General features: G+C 40.6%; 1 pseudogene; it reads left to right on the top strand.

Moving 5' to 3' along the window:
- The first annotated feature begins 2,441 nt into the window (after positions 1 to 2,441).
- Positions 2,442 to 5,400, top strand: LOC135149699 (cullin-3B-like; annotated as a pseudogene).
- Positions 5,401 to 13,446: the final 8,046 nt, after the last annotated feature.

The raw sequence follows: 13,446 nt of genomic DNA, 5'->3' as shown, positions 1-13,446 counted from the left end.
AGAAAACTGATACGTCGAAGTGAAGAAATAAAAAGAGTTCGGAACTACCTCAATGTACAAATGACAATATATATTAAGATCTTGCCCATTGTCACTTGCAACCTGCCATCTGAAATGTCAGCTCTGTGTGAGAAGTTCCGCTCTTATTTTCTAGGAGAACACACAGATTCTTGTCTTGGCTTAACTAACATGTGCACTTTGGACTTAAAATGCAACCTTTGGGAAGTCACAGAAAAAAAATAAGCTGAATGTATCTACATATGAGATGTGTGTCCTCATGATCTTCATTCAATGGTGCTGATCAGTACATAAAGGGATCAAGCAGGCTACAGATATCCTTCCATCGCGTTAAAAGCAGGCTACAAAATTTATTGCAGAAGTCATAAAGCATCTGCAGTTCAGATTTCAGGTGAACCCTTATTGATGGAGACAAGAATAAGGTATTTGATTGAGTGTGAGTACTTGGATGGGCACGACACAGCAAGAAACTTGTACCGATCTTGCCTTATATACAACTTTAGGATGACACTAGAATTTTTTCAAGTCACCTTGTTTATCGTTGGAGTATTGTACACCAATTTTATATCACATTTAACGTAAATATATTTTTGAATCTTTGCAACTTGCAAGCCGTAAAGGATTAATTTTCTATGCTTATTCGGGTGTTTGAGCCAATTTCTCTGATCAACTCAATTTTAGCTACATGGCATAAAACTTCATATTACAGGCAATATGTTTAACAGAAGGAAGCTTGTCTGAGGTAAGTATGGTATTCCTTGTATCACAGGCTTAGTAATAGTGATTATGTAGTCCTTCATTAAGCTTGCTGTTGATCAGTCTTGTATACAGACCAATCCTGATGGTTAAGGTCAACACTATAAATAAATTAGACAAACAAAACAAATTAACACATTCGAAAATTTGAACATTTCTTGTAACAATTACTTGGAGTTCTTACAAAATGAGATCAAACTTGTAATGTGGAAGTCACAAATGAGAAATAGGAGGATATTGAACAGAATGCATCTTATAAACAATAATGCTAGATTGCTAGTTATTTAATTCCCTCTGATCCTCACATATTTAATGCCATTATAGGTTATTATTACAATTTAAATATTTAAACATAAATTAAAAATTGAAGATAATCTCAAAGTAAAGGAGCTAGCAAAATAAACCATAAATAATGCAGATTTGTTGTAATTCCTTATTTTAAATTATGAATATGATTAAGTACATAAAATCTTTTGATATGTATCTTTTTGAATTAGTTATTAGTCGTTTGATTTTTTTTGTTATTTTGTTGCGCTTCTCATTTATTATTTTAATAATTTTAATTAGTTTAAATAATTTTCGACTATCATGACAAAGTTGATCATATTTCTATTGTCAAGATTTTATTTTCCTTTTATTCTAGTTATATTATTTTATAAAAATGTTATACCATGAACTTTTATGATATATGCTTGTTACTTGTGAAATGAATTTAATAATATATAAAGATTAATAACTATGTACGGTAAATATAAAATAACATGTGGCAAAAAAAATTAACAAAATAATATTCATCTTAAACTGTTTATGTATAATGAGAACATGAAAGAAAAAATTATAAATAAAACAAATTAAAATATATTTAAATAAAATGAGAAACATGCATGAGAAAAATGACCGACATCTTAATTAATACTACTTTATACTTGGATATGGATAGACACATCACTCTTTAGAAAAGTTGTAACTGATTTTGTAATTTTGTGTAGTTAGCATGCATTAGTCATTACTCCCTCCGTCCCATTTTAGTTGTCACATTTGGTTTTGTGCCAATCAAATTGACTAAAGTTTGACTGAAATTTATTAATATTTTATTAATTGATACTGTAAAAATTAAAAATATATCATTAGAAATAATTTTAAATAAACTTTAAGATATAAATTTTCAGTTTGACCAACAAAAATAGAAATGTGAATGGGACCGAGGGAGTACTTCTTAAGCGTTTATATCATCTTTTGAAATCCATAAGTAACAAATTTTGTAATTTTATGTAGGGAGCATTACTCTTAAAGTGAATACGTACTCAACTAAATTAAAAGGATTTCTTGAGTTCATTCTCTGCAACTTACAAGATTTCAAAGCAAGGTTCAATATTTTAAGTACCAATTTACATTGAAAAGAGCTAGAGCAGGTTGGTGTTTTCCTCAAGTACAATCTGTTTAAAAAAAAATTCTGATCATTTCTTTAATTCTTGTTCTTTCTTAGACTGATTAATTACATGCATAAGAATTTTGTATGGTATGATTGTGTTGTGTCTGTATTCTCCTTAAAAAAAGTGTTTATGTTAAAGTCAGTTCAATTCTGATCAATTTTGTACTACATGATTGTGCTGATCGAGTTCATTTTCCGAATGGTACATCCGTAGATTGAGTTAAGAGTTGAAGAGATGGATATTAATCGGAAGGAACAAAAATTTAAGAGGCGCAAGGTTGTTGATGCCAAGTATGCCGAGAAGATTTGGAAAAAATTGGAGCATGCTATCAGTGAAATCTACAATTACAATGCTTTTCGTCTTAGCTACGAGGAACTCTATAGGTAAGCCTCAATCTTTCACTTATTTACTCTTTTGCATTGATTTTCAGTTGCACCAGTGAATTGTTTGCTACTGCATTTCTCTTGTTTATGTTTGTCAAAGTTGCTTGCATCTTGTTGATTGTTATTCACTCTGATACATGTAACAGGATCTTAAAGTGTATTTTGCTACTAGTCTTGAAACATCTGTAAACATTTATCATATCTGGGACTTCCCATTAATTCCATCAGTCCGCAGATATATAAAAATGAGATAATTTTAAATTAGATATTGAAGAATCACCCTATTGGAAAATTATGTGATAGACACATGGAGTTTTGATTTGGGAAATTGTTTCTTGCAGTAATACTTTTAAACTAATGTTATCCATTGTCACACTTTAATTATAAACAATTGAATTTGATACAAAATCGATTCTTAAATGGTATATGTCATATAGAAAAAAGAAATCGGGCCATGATACTTTTAAGCTAATGTTACCCATTATCACATGTGGACAATTATAACGTTGTTCTATTATTACAATACACGATTGAAGAATTGATACAGAATTCTTAAATGATATATTTCATAACAAAAAAGGAAATCGGGCTGAGGTTAAATATATAGCAATTTGCACTTGAGAGACGCATTCTAGAAATATAACAATAACCTTGCATATTAATTCCCAACTCAAGCTCCCTCTCTTTGTTTAACTAGGGTTTTTCGCTGAGCTTTTGATCTACTTGACACACACTAGCTCTTACCATCAAATTTTTTGCATTGTTGAAGATGTTCATCATTTACCTTTCTGCTTGTAAGATTTCATTAAAATTGCCTTTGTAGCTGCATCATTTACCTTTCTGCTCGTAAGATTTCATTCAAATTGCATTTGTAGTTGCACCATTTACCTTTCTGCTCACAATATTTCATTAAAATTGCATTTATAACTGCATCATTTACCTTTCTGCTCGTAAAATTTCATTAAAATTGTGTATGTTAGAATCTGCAAAGATTTATTGTGATATCTGGATACTGCTCGAAGTTTACAGACTCATATATGCAATGCCTTGTGACTGCAAAGTCTGCAAGATGATGTTTCTTATATGTTTTCTTCATTGTCTTAGAGATGCATATGAAATGGTATTGCACAACTTTGGCGAGATGCTGTATACAGGGGTAGAGTCCACTATGACTGACCACCTAAAAGAGATTTCAAAAGGTTTAGAAGAGGCCAAAGATGAGTTGTTTCTGGAGGAAGTCCACAGAAATTGGGTTGATCATAAGAAAGCTTTGCAGATGGTCCATGACATTCTGAGTTACATGGACAGGACTTATATTCCAGATAGCCATAAAACCCCTGTACTTAAGCTTGGCATGGATCTTTGGAGGGACGTCGTTTTACTGTCCCCTAAAATTAAGACCAGGCTTTTGGATACGCCAGGCTTAGTGAATATGCTTATGGGTGACAAGCTTGAAGACCTGAGAAAAATGTACAATTTGTTTTGCGGGGTTCCAGATGGTCTTTCAATGATGGAGGCTGTGATGGCTTCTCACCTCAGAGAAACCGGTGAACAGCTTGTTACTGATATGGAAAGGGCAAGAAATCCTGTAAAGTTTGTTAAGTTCCTCTTGGATGTCAAGGAGAAATATGATAATATAATATATCTGGCATTTAGCGATGATAAGACATTTCAAAATGCTTTTGATTCGTCGTTTGAAAGCATCTTTAATCTGAATCCTCACTCTGCTGAATTCGTCTCATTGTTTCTGGATCATACACTGAGGAAAGGTCTGAAGGCAGTCAGTGAGGAGAATGTTGAGGCTGCCCTTAACAAGATAGTGATGCTCCTCCGTTACTTAAAGGAGAAAGATGTTTTTGAGAAATACTATAAGCAACACTTAGCTCAACGGCTGTTATCAGGAAAATATGTTTCTGAAAATGCTGAGAGAAGTCTGATTCTTATGCTAAAGGCTGAATTTGGATATCAGTTCACCTTAAAATTAGAAAGAATGCTCGCGGATATGGTAACTTCTCAAGAAACAATGCAGGGGTTCTATTGGGCCCATGATGCTGAGCTGGTAAACACTAAACAGTCCTACATTGGTTGTCCAAGTTATGACGACAGGGTCATGGCCTCCCCAGCCCACTGTCACTTGCAACCTGCCAGCCGAAATTTCAGCTCTCTGTGAGAAGTTCCGCTCTTATTACCTAGGAATTCATGCAGGCCGTAGATTGTCTTGGCAAACAAACATGGGCACAGCTGTCTTGAAGGCAATCTTTGGGAAGGGGCAAGAGCATCAGTTGACTGTATCCACTTATCAGATGTGTGTCCTCATGATGTTCAATAATGCTGATCAGTATAGCTATAGAGAGATCGAGGAGGCTACAGAGATCTCTCCATCAGACTTAAAGAGGAGCCTGCACTCCTTGGCTTGTGTCGAGGGAAAGAATGTACTGAATAAAGATCCGGACACCAAGGATGTCAGTGAGGGGGACTTATTTTCCGTGAATGAAAATTTCACTGGCAAAAGGTACAAACTAACTATAAGAACTGCTTCTGCTCAAAAGGATTCTGATTCTGAAAAACTAGAGATAAGGCAGAGGGTGGAGAAAAACCGAAAGCATCATATTGATGCTGCAATAGTACGGATAATGAAATCAAGGCTAGTGCTGGATCATACTGATATCATTGTGGAGGTCACAAAGCATCTGCAGTCAAGATTTCTGCCGGACCCTATAGTGATTGGAAAAAGAATTGAAGATTTGATTGAGCGTGAATATTTGGAGAGGGATGGCACTCGAAGAAACTTGTACCGATATCTTGCCTGACTCTGCAACTTCAGGCTATTACCAGATATCTTCAGCTCATCTTTATTTTCTGTTGGAGTATAGTACTCTGAATAATTTTCCTTTTAAAGCATAAATTTGTCTCTCTTTTTTTGAATATTTGCGATCTGTAAAGGATAAATGCTTGCTTATTCGGGATTCTGAGCCATATTCTCTGATCAACTCTCTTATAGCTACAATGGTGTAAAATTTCCATCGACTGGTTAACACCTGATATATGGTTTTCTTCAACAGAAGTAAGGCTTGTCTGTGAAAAACCAGCAAGCAGATTGTTACTAATTCTCCATGTGAGATTTAACTGAAGAGTGGAAGAAATAAATGCACTTGAAATTAGAATGCTAACTATTTAATTCCCTCCAATCCTGACATAATGCACTAATCATTTACTATTTAATAACTCTAATTAGTTTAAATAATTTTCGACTGGCGTGACAAAATTGATTAAAGTTATATTTCCAAGGTTTTATTTTCTTTTTATTGTAGTTATATTATTTTATAAAAATGTTGCACCATGATTTTTTTTATATGTGCTTGTTATTTGCGAAATGAATTTAATAATATTTAAAGATTAATAACTATGTTCAATAAATATAAGTATAAAAAATAATATTCATCTCAACAGTTTATGTATAATGAAAATATGACAGAAAAAAATATAAATACACTTTACTATGTTTTAGAAGTGCAGTATTGCAAGTGCAGATACACAAAATGCACTTTACTCTTAAATAAAATGATAAACATGTACCACAAAAATGACCCGATAGCATAATTAATACTAGGTAACTTTATACTTCACTGGACACATCATTCTCTTAAAAAACTGTAACTGATTTTGTAATTTTGTGTAGTTAGCATGCATTACTCATTACTCCTTAAGTGAGTATATCATTCTCGTAGAAATCCATAAGTAACTGATTTTGTAATTTTGTGTAGGTAGCATTACTTCTAAAGTGAATATGTACCGGAGTCTCAACTAAATTAAAAGAATCCCTGAATTCATTCTCTCCTGCTTCAAAGATTTCAAAGCAAGTGTTATATGCAAAATTATGAAGACTAATTGGATGGGCCGGGCCCACAGAAGAAGGCTTGTCATAGGCCAGGAAAGTCAAGATCAGTCCAGACTAGTGACCCTGTCAAAAGAAAGGGCGCGCCCTATCTTTAGGCGCGCCCACTTGCTGAGGAAAGTTCATCTTAATATAATTCCGAAGGGCAATGAGGGGTACTTTATGTTTAGGGGGACGCCCTTGAGCATGAGTAGGTCTCATTGTTGTATTAAGAAGACCCTGCCTTGTAGTCTGAGGAGTTGTCCTCCTTGGGAGGTAGAGGATAGAGAAGAAGACACCTTGGAAGGTCCTATCTCTGTAGTCTGGCGGGTTGTCCCTGTCGGGGAGTAGGGGAGTGTCCTTGCATTTGGGGTAAGCCCAAAGGGCTAGGCCTCATCGTATTGGACCCCTTCCAGGAGGAAGATTCTAGAAGGGGAGGCCCAGCCCACATGGGTCTCTTAGGAGAAAGAACTACGTAACGGCTTGATCCCCTATAAATAGGGGTACGTAGGCAGATTGTAGGCATCGATCATTCTTGAGAGCTATTCCAGTTAGCAATCTAGAACCCTTTGCTTACAATTGCAGCCACCCTCATAACAAACAATCAACCATCTCCTACATTCTCGCCAACAGAATCTTGATCCACGCCGCGAACCTCATCTTTGTTAACCTACCAGTTTTCTCCGTTAACAAATTGGCGCTAGAAGGAGGGGCTAGTTCAAGATTTTCCATCGAGGAGAAAGATGTCGAATCACGGCGAGACAACACCTGGTGGGAACCAACCCCCCGATCCCAGATCGGGGATAGGCGATAACCCTCCCGCCGACAACACACCGATCGGGAACGCCTCTCAGGACAGAGCAATCATCATAACAGACGGAGAGTCTGGCGTTATGAGACGCCCCATCTCCGGCTCGCCGCCGGTATTCATAAGCAACGAGGAGTTACTCAAGGAGTTGCACTACTTGAGAAACGAAGCAAGAGAACAGCAAGCGCTCAGAGAGCGAGTCGCGCAACTGGAGGCCCTTGTTCCCGGAACACATCGTTCCGGGAAGCAGCCCTTTGAAGAGGAAAGTCAGTCAGGTCATCGCGACGATAGAAGGGCTGTAATTGTTCCACGAAACTTATTCGCGTCAGGCGGCCAAACTACTACCGGAGGAGAGGGCGTCAGGGACGGAGGAAGACCCCCGCAAGATAGACGATCGACCGCACATCTGGAGGAGGCCAGTCGAGATATTAACGCTCTGGCGGAAAGATACCGAGGAAGAGTCAGTAGGGCGGATCTTCTGGCCCTGATCAAAGATCTTGAAAGCAGACCTGAATATGCGAATACCGGGTCAAGAACGGCAGGCACGGGTCGAGAAGGACATAGGAAGGAGATTCCGCATGGATCAGACCCAAGAAGTTATGACAGATCGCAAGAACCTCGGGGTTTGGGAGGAAGATCGGAGCAAGACCCGATCGTGCTTGAAGGACGGCAGAGTCAGGGAGGAACGCGCGAGCATGCGACGTCTCCGGGCAACGGAAAGACTCATCATCAGGTTCTTTTCTTGTCTCCTCTTTGTGAATTATCATAAAAGTTATGTTATATTTCGTTTTGTTAGTAGTAGGATATGTAATAATGAATGGTTAGGCAAATCTTGATCAGACCATTGCCGATCCACACATTCAAGCCTCGTCTCAGGCCAATGCTCATGCCCATACGCATATTCAAGCCTTATCTCAGGCCAATGCGCCCCCATCTGCTCAGACTCACGCCAATCAGTCCAATCCTCTCGTCTCGGCAAGTGACTTCGTGCCTATCGGAACGCTACCATCGATGACTCAGTCACAGCCAAACGTTCAGACCATTCCAGGCATCGGAGCTATTGATGTCAACAGCCTAAGGAAACTTCTGGCACACTTCGATGGAAGCCAAACGTCTCTTTCAAGCCAAGCCCTATCACCCTTCTCTGCGGAAGTGATAGAGGCTCCGTTGCCAGCCAATTACAGAAACACCACTTCCGATTTAAAGTTTCACGGCAACTCAGATGCTGTAGAGTTTCTTGGAAGATTCAATGTCGAGATGGGTGTTTACCAGATACCGGACCCTGTCAGGTGTAGACTTCTGGCGGCAACATTCAGAGATAGCGCCTACCAATGGTTCCGGAAATTGGAACCAGCATCCATCACTTCTTGGACAAGCATGCAGACCATGTTCTTGACTCAGTTCCAGGCAACCGTCAAGTATGCTCCACCAGTCACCACTCTGGCAAATATCAAACAGAAGGAAGGAGAGACTCTTCATGCCTACTTCAAACGTTTCAATGCAGAGTCATCCAACGTTCGGGGGGCGACTGACGAGACATTAAAAAGCTTCTTGGTGGCTGGGCTTCGAGTGGGGACTGATTTTTGGAAGCACTTGCAAGGCAATGATCCCAAGTCTCTGGCAGATTTATATGCGAGGGCTGAGGCATACAAAAATGTTGAACAGTCATTGGCTGAGAGCCGAAAGAATGAGAGAAGCCCTGGTAAGGCCCGACAAAAGAGAAGGGACCGGTCTCCAAGTCCAGAACAAAGGGGGAGGCGACGAAGCCCTAACCGGGTCAACACCATGTATAGGAGGAACTATACACCTCCCCGAGATCATGAGGAAAGGGAAGATCGCTGGACACCGCTTGCCGCACCAATCGATCACATCTTTGAAGTCAATCGTGATAAGGGACTCTTCCGCAGGCCAGCTCCACTAAATTCTTGGCAAGCCAAGAATAAGGACAAGTACTGTGAATACCATGAATCAACCGGGCATGATACCCATGAATGTAGACAACTGAAAGAAGAGATTGAATTGTTAATCAAAGAAGGCCAGCTTAACGAATGGATAGTACGAGAAGCCCGATCCCGACGAGATATTCGAGCCAAGGACAGAAGAGGGCTTGGCTATACTGGCGACCAAGAGAGAGGGAAGCAAGAGGATATCCAGTTCGTTAAGGAAGGAAGCATTCATGTCATCTTCGGAGGGCCACATTTGGCCGGTGAGGGAACCAGGGCTATGGAGAGATATGCAAAGGAGGCAAAAGGTAGGCCCCTTACTAATATACATAATTTGTCATCTAGGCCGCCTAAAGTCTTTAGAGGTGAAGCCATTGACATTACTTTTTCAGAAGAAGATGCCAGATGGGTTCACCACCCGCACAATGATGCCTTGGTGATCGCTCTTCGTATTGGTCCAATGAATGTTCATCGTGTGCTTGTTGACAATGGAAGTTCTGTCAACATTCTTTATTATGGCACCTACCAGAAGCTTGGCCTCCCTGATAAGGATATGAAGGTTGAGGATGTCTATATCTATGGATTTGGTGGAGAGGCTGTAAAGGTAAAAGGGACAATCCGGCTCCCGGTAACACTAGGGGAAGGAACATGCTCAGCCACTCAGGTTATGGATTTTATGATTGTCGATCACGACTCATCACACAATGCTATTATTGGGCGACCGTTATTGAAAGAGATGAGGGTGGTCACATCAATATATCATTTGTCTATGAAATTCCCGACACCTGGAGGAATTGGAGTTGTGAGGGGGTGCCAATATGACTCCAGAGAGTGTTACCTGCAATCTCTTAAAGGTTTCAAGAAGGGTAGACCGCTGAAAGAGCCCCTTGTTGCCAACACTGGTGGGGAGGTCAATATGACTTACTTTGTCCAATTTCCTGATGAAGGAGATAATCTCGGGCAATCAAAAGGGAAAGAACCAATGGAAGTAGATTCAGATGCCGAGCTTAAGCCTTGCTCTATATGGGAAAAAGGGGAGACATCTGGAACCAAAGAGGAGTCTGATCTAGACCCAAGGCTGCCCTTAGAGTCAACCAAGACCGGTCCGGCCGAAGATACCGTTGAAATCCAGGTTGGGGAGGCCGGAGAGGCCAAAACATTGAAGATAGGATCTAAACTTAAAGGAGAGTTGAAGGCAAGCCTTATCCGTTTCTTAAGAAGCAACTTGGATGTTTTTGCTTGGTGTCATGCTGATATGGTAGGGATCGACCCAGAAGTAATGAGTCACCATTTAAACATTGACCCTACCAAGAAAGGGATGAGACAGAAGAGAAGGCCTGTTAGTGGAGAAAGAGCTCAAGCACTAAAGGAGGAGGTTGACCGGTTGTTGGGTGCTAAGTTGATCAAGGAGTCGTTCTACCCTACATGGCTGGCTAATCCGGTCCTTGTCAGGAAGCCTAATGGGAAGTGGAGAACCTGTGTTGATTTCACAGATCTAAACAAAGCATGCCCAAAAGATAGTTTTCCACTCCCAAGGATAGACCAGTTGGTGGATGCCACAGCAGGACACGCTCTGTTAAGTTTCATGGATGCCTATTCAGGGTATAATCAGATACCCATGCATGAACCGGATCAGGAGCACACTTCATTTATAACTGATAGAGGACTCTATTGCTATATAGGGATGCCATTTGGACTAATCAATGCTGGCGCAACTTACCAACGCCTTGTGAACATGATGTTTAAGGATCAGATTGGTAAGACTATGGAGGTTTATGTGGATGACATGCTGGTCAAGTCCAAGGAGGCGCAAGATCACATTCGGCATTTGTCTGAAATGTTTGACATACTTAGGAAGTATCGAATGAAGTTGAATCCCCAGAAGTGTGTATTTGGAGTTGAGTCTGGTAAATTCTTGGGGTTCATGGTAAATCATCGAGGGATCGAAGCTAATCCTGCAAAAATCAAGGCATTACTCGATATGAAGTCTCCTCAGAATGTGAGGCAAGTTCAGAGCCTTACGGGAAGGATAGCGGCACTAAATAGATTTGTGTCTAAATCCTCAGACAAGTGCAAGGAGTTCTTTAAGGCTATAAAGGAGGCTGGGAAAACGTTTGTATGGACGGATGAATGTGAAGAGGCCTTCCGAAAGATAAAGGAACAATTGGGAAAGCCACCTCTCTTGGCCAAACCCGTAGAAGGGGAAACATTGATCTTATACCTGGCCGTTTCAAGATACTCGGTCAGCGCCGTTCTTGTAAAGGAGGAGAAGGATGTTCAATTCCCGGTATATTATGTTAGCAAAAGGCTATTGGATGCTGAGACAAGATACACTAGCATGGAAAAGTTGGTATACTCTTTGATCTTAGCAGCAAGGAAGCTTCGTCCATACTTTCAGGCACATAAGATTGAGGTAAGAACTTCATACCCTCTCCGTCAGATTATGCATAAGCCGGAAGCAACGGGAAGACTCATGAAGTGGGCTGTTGAGCTAGGACAGTTTGACTTGGATTACAAGCCTAGGGCTACTATCAAAGGCCAAGCCCTGGCTGATTTCTTATTGGAATTTGAGGATGATACTCAAGAGTGGGCAATAATACCATATAGTCCAGTTGTTGAACCCATTGAAGGTCTTTTAGTAGAGGATGACACATGGTGGAACTTGCATGTCGATGGAGCTGTCAACTCTGACGGAGCTGGAGTTGGTATAGTTTTGGTTAGTCCCGGGGGGTGTCGGTTGTTGAGTGCCATCCACCTGGGGTTCCCCGCTACCAATAACGATGCAGAGTATGAAGCTTTGATCAATGGTCTAGCCCTAGCTGTGGAAATGAGGGCTAGGAACCTTATTGTATATAGTGACTCAATGTTGGTGGTCCACCAGGTAAATGGGGGGTTCTTAGCTCGAGGATGGAGGACGAACTTATACATGACCCATACGCAAGAACTGATGAAGAAGTTCAGAGAGGTACATTTGGAAAAAGTTCCTCGCGAGAAAAATGAAGGTGCTGATGCCTTGGCCAAGGCCAGTTCAAGAAGGGACACCAAGTTATTAGGAACTATCCAATTCTGTGTTCAGGAGAAGCCTAGTGTGTTAGAAGCACAGAAGGTCACCCGGTTCAGAGGAGATCTGATGGAAGTAGAGAAGGAAGTTGTGGATACTTGGATGACTCCTATACTTAAGTTCATCCAGGAGGGTCAACTCCCAGAGAGTTTAAAGGAAGCCAGAAGTCTCAGATACAAAGCAGCAAGATTTGTGATATATGATGGTGTCTTGTACAAGAGAGGGTTCAACCAACCGTTGCTGAAGTGCATTGCAGGGGAAGAGTGCAATTATATCTTAAGGGAAGTGCATGAAGGAATATGTGGCAATCACTCGGGGGGTAGTTCACTTGCACTGAAGATCCTTAGGCAAGGATACTACTGGCCAACTATGAGGAGTGAAGCAAGCAAGTTCGTGCAAGCTTGTGACAAGTGCCAGCGATTTGCCACATATTCATCTCGTCCTGCAGTTAGTCTAACTCCGTTACTCAGTCCATGGCCATTCGCTTTGTGGGGGATAGATCTCATTGGAGAACTTCCAAAGGCCAAAGGAGGAGTCAGGTATGCAGTAGTGGCAGTAGATTACTTTACAAAATGGGCCGAGGCCGCACCTCTAGCAACCATTACTGCTAGGAAGATAACAAGTTTTGTATTCAATTCAATCGTGTGCAGATTTGGTATCCCGTATAAACTAATATCTGATAATGGGAAACAATTTGATAGCAGAGAATTGAAGAAGTTATGTGATGACTTGAATATAAGGAGGAACTTTGCAGCTGTGTACCATCCACAAAGCAATGGACAGACTGAAGCAGTCAACAAGATCATCAAACACACGCTGAAGGCCAAGTTGGAAGAGAAGAAAGGAGATTGGCCGGAGGAGCTTCCAATGGTACTATGGTCGTACAACACTACGCCAAGGACAACCACTGGGGAGTCGCCATTCATGTTAACTTACGGCTGCGAGGCAATGGTTCCAGTAGAAGTCGGAGCAGGTTCTTTTAGGAGAGACCACTTTCAGGAAGAAGACAATGCTGTCAACCAGAGGCTACATCTAGATATGCTGGAAGAAGTCAGAAGGGAGTCGCAAGTTAGGTTGGCAGCATACCAACAAAGGACAGCCCGGTTCTACAACAGTCGAGTCAAGCCCAGACCTTTCAAAGTAGGAGACTTGGTGTTGCGCAAGATGATG

Source organism: Daucus carota, chromosome 9 (genome assembly GCF_001625215.2).
Source record: "Daucus carota subsp. sativus chromosome 9, DH1 v3.0, whole genome shotgun sequence".
NCBI lineage: Eukaryota > Viridiplantae > Streptophyta > Magnoliopsida > Apiales > Apiaceae > Daucus > Daucus carota.
Note: the sequence above shows the minus strand (reverse complement) of the source record. Positions and strands in the feature narration are given on the sequence as shown.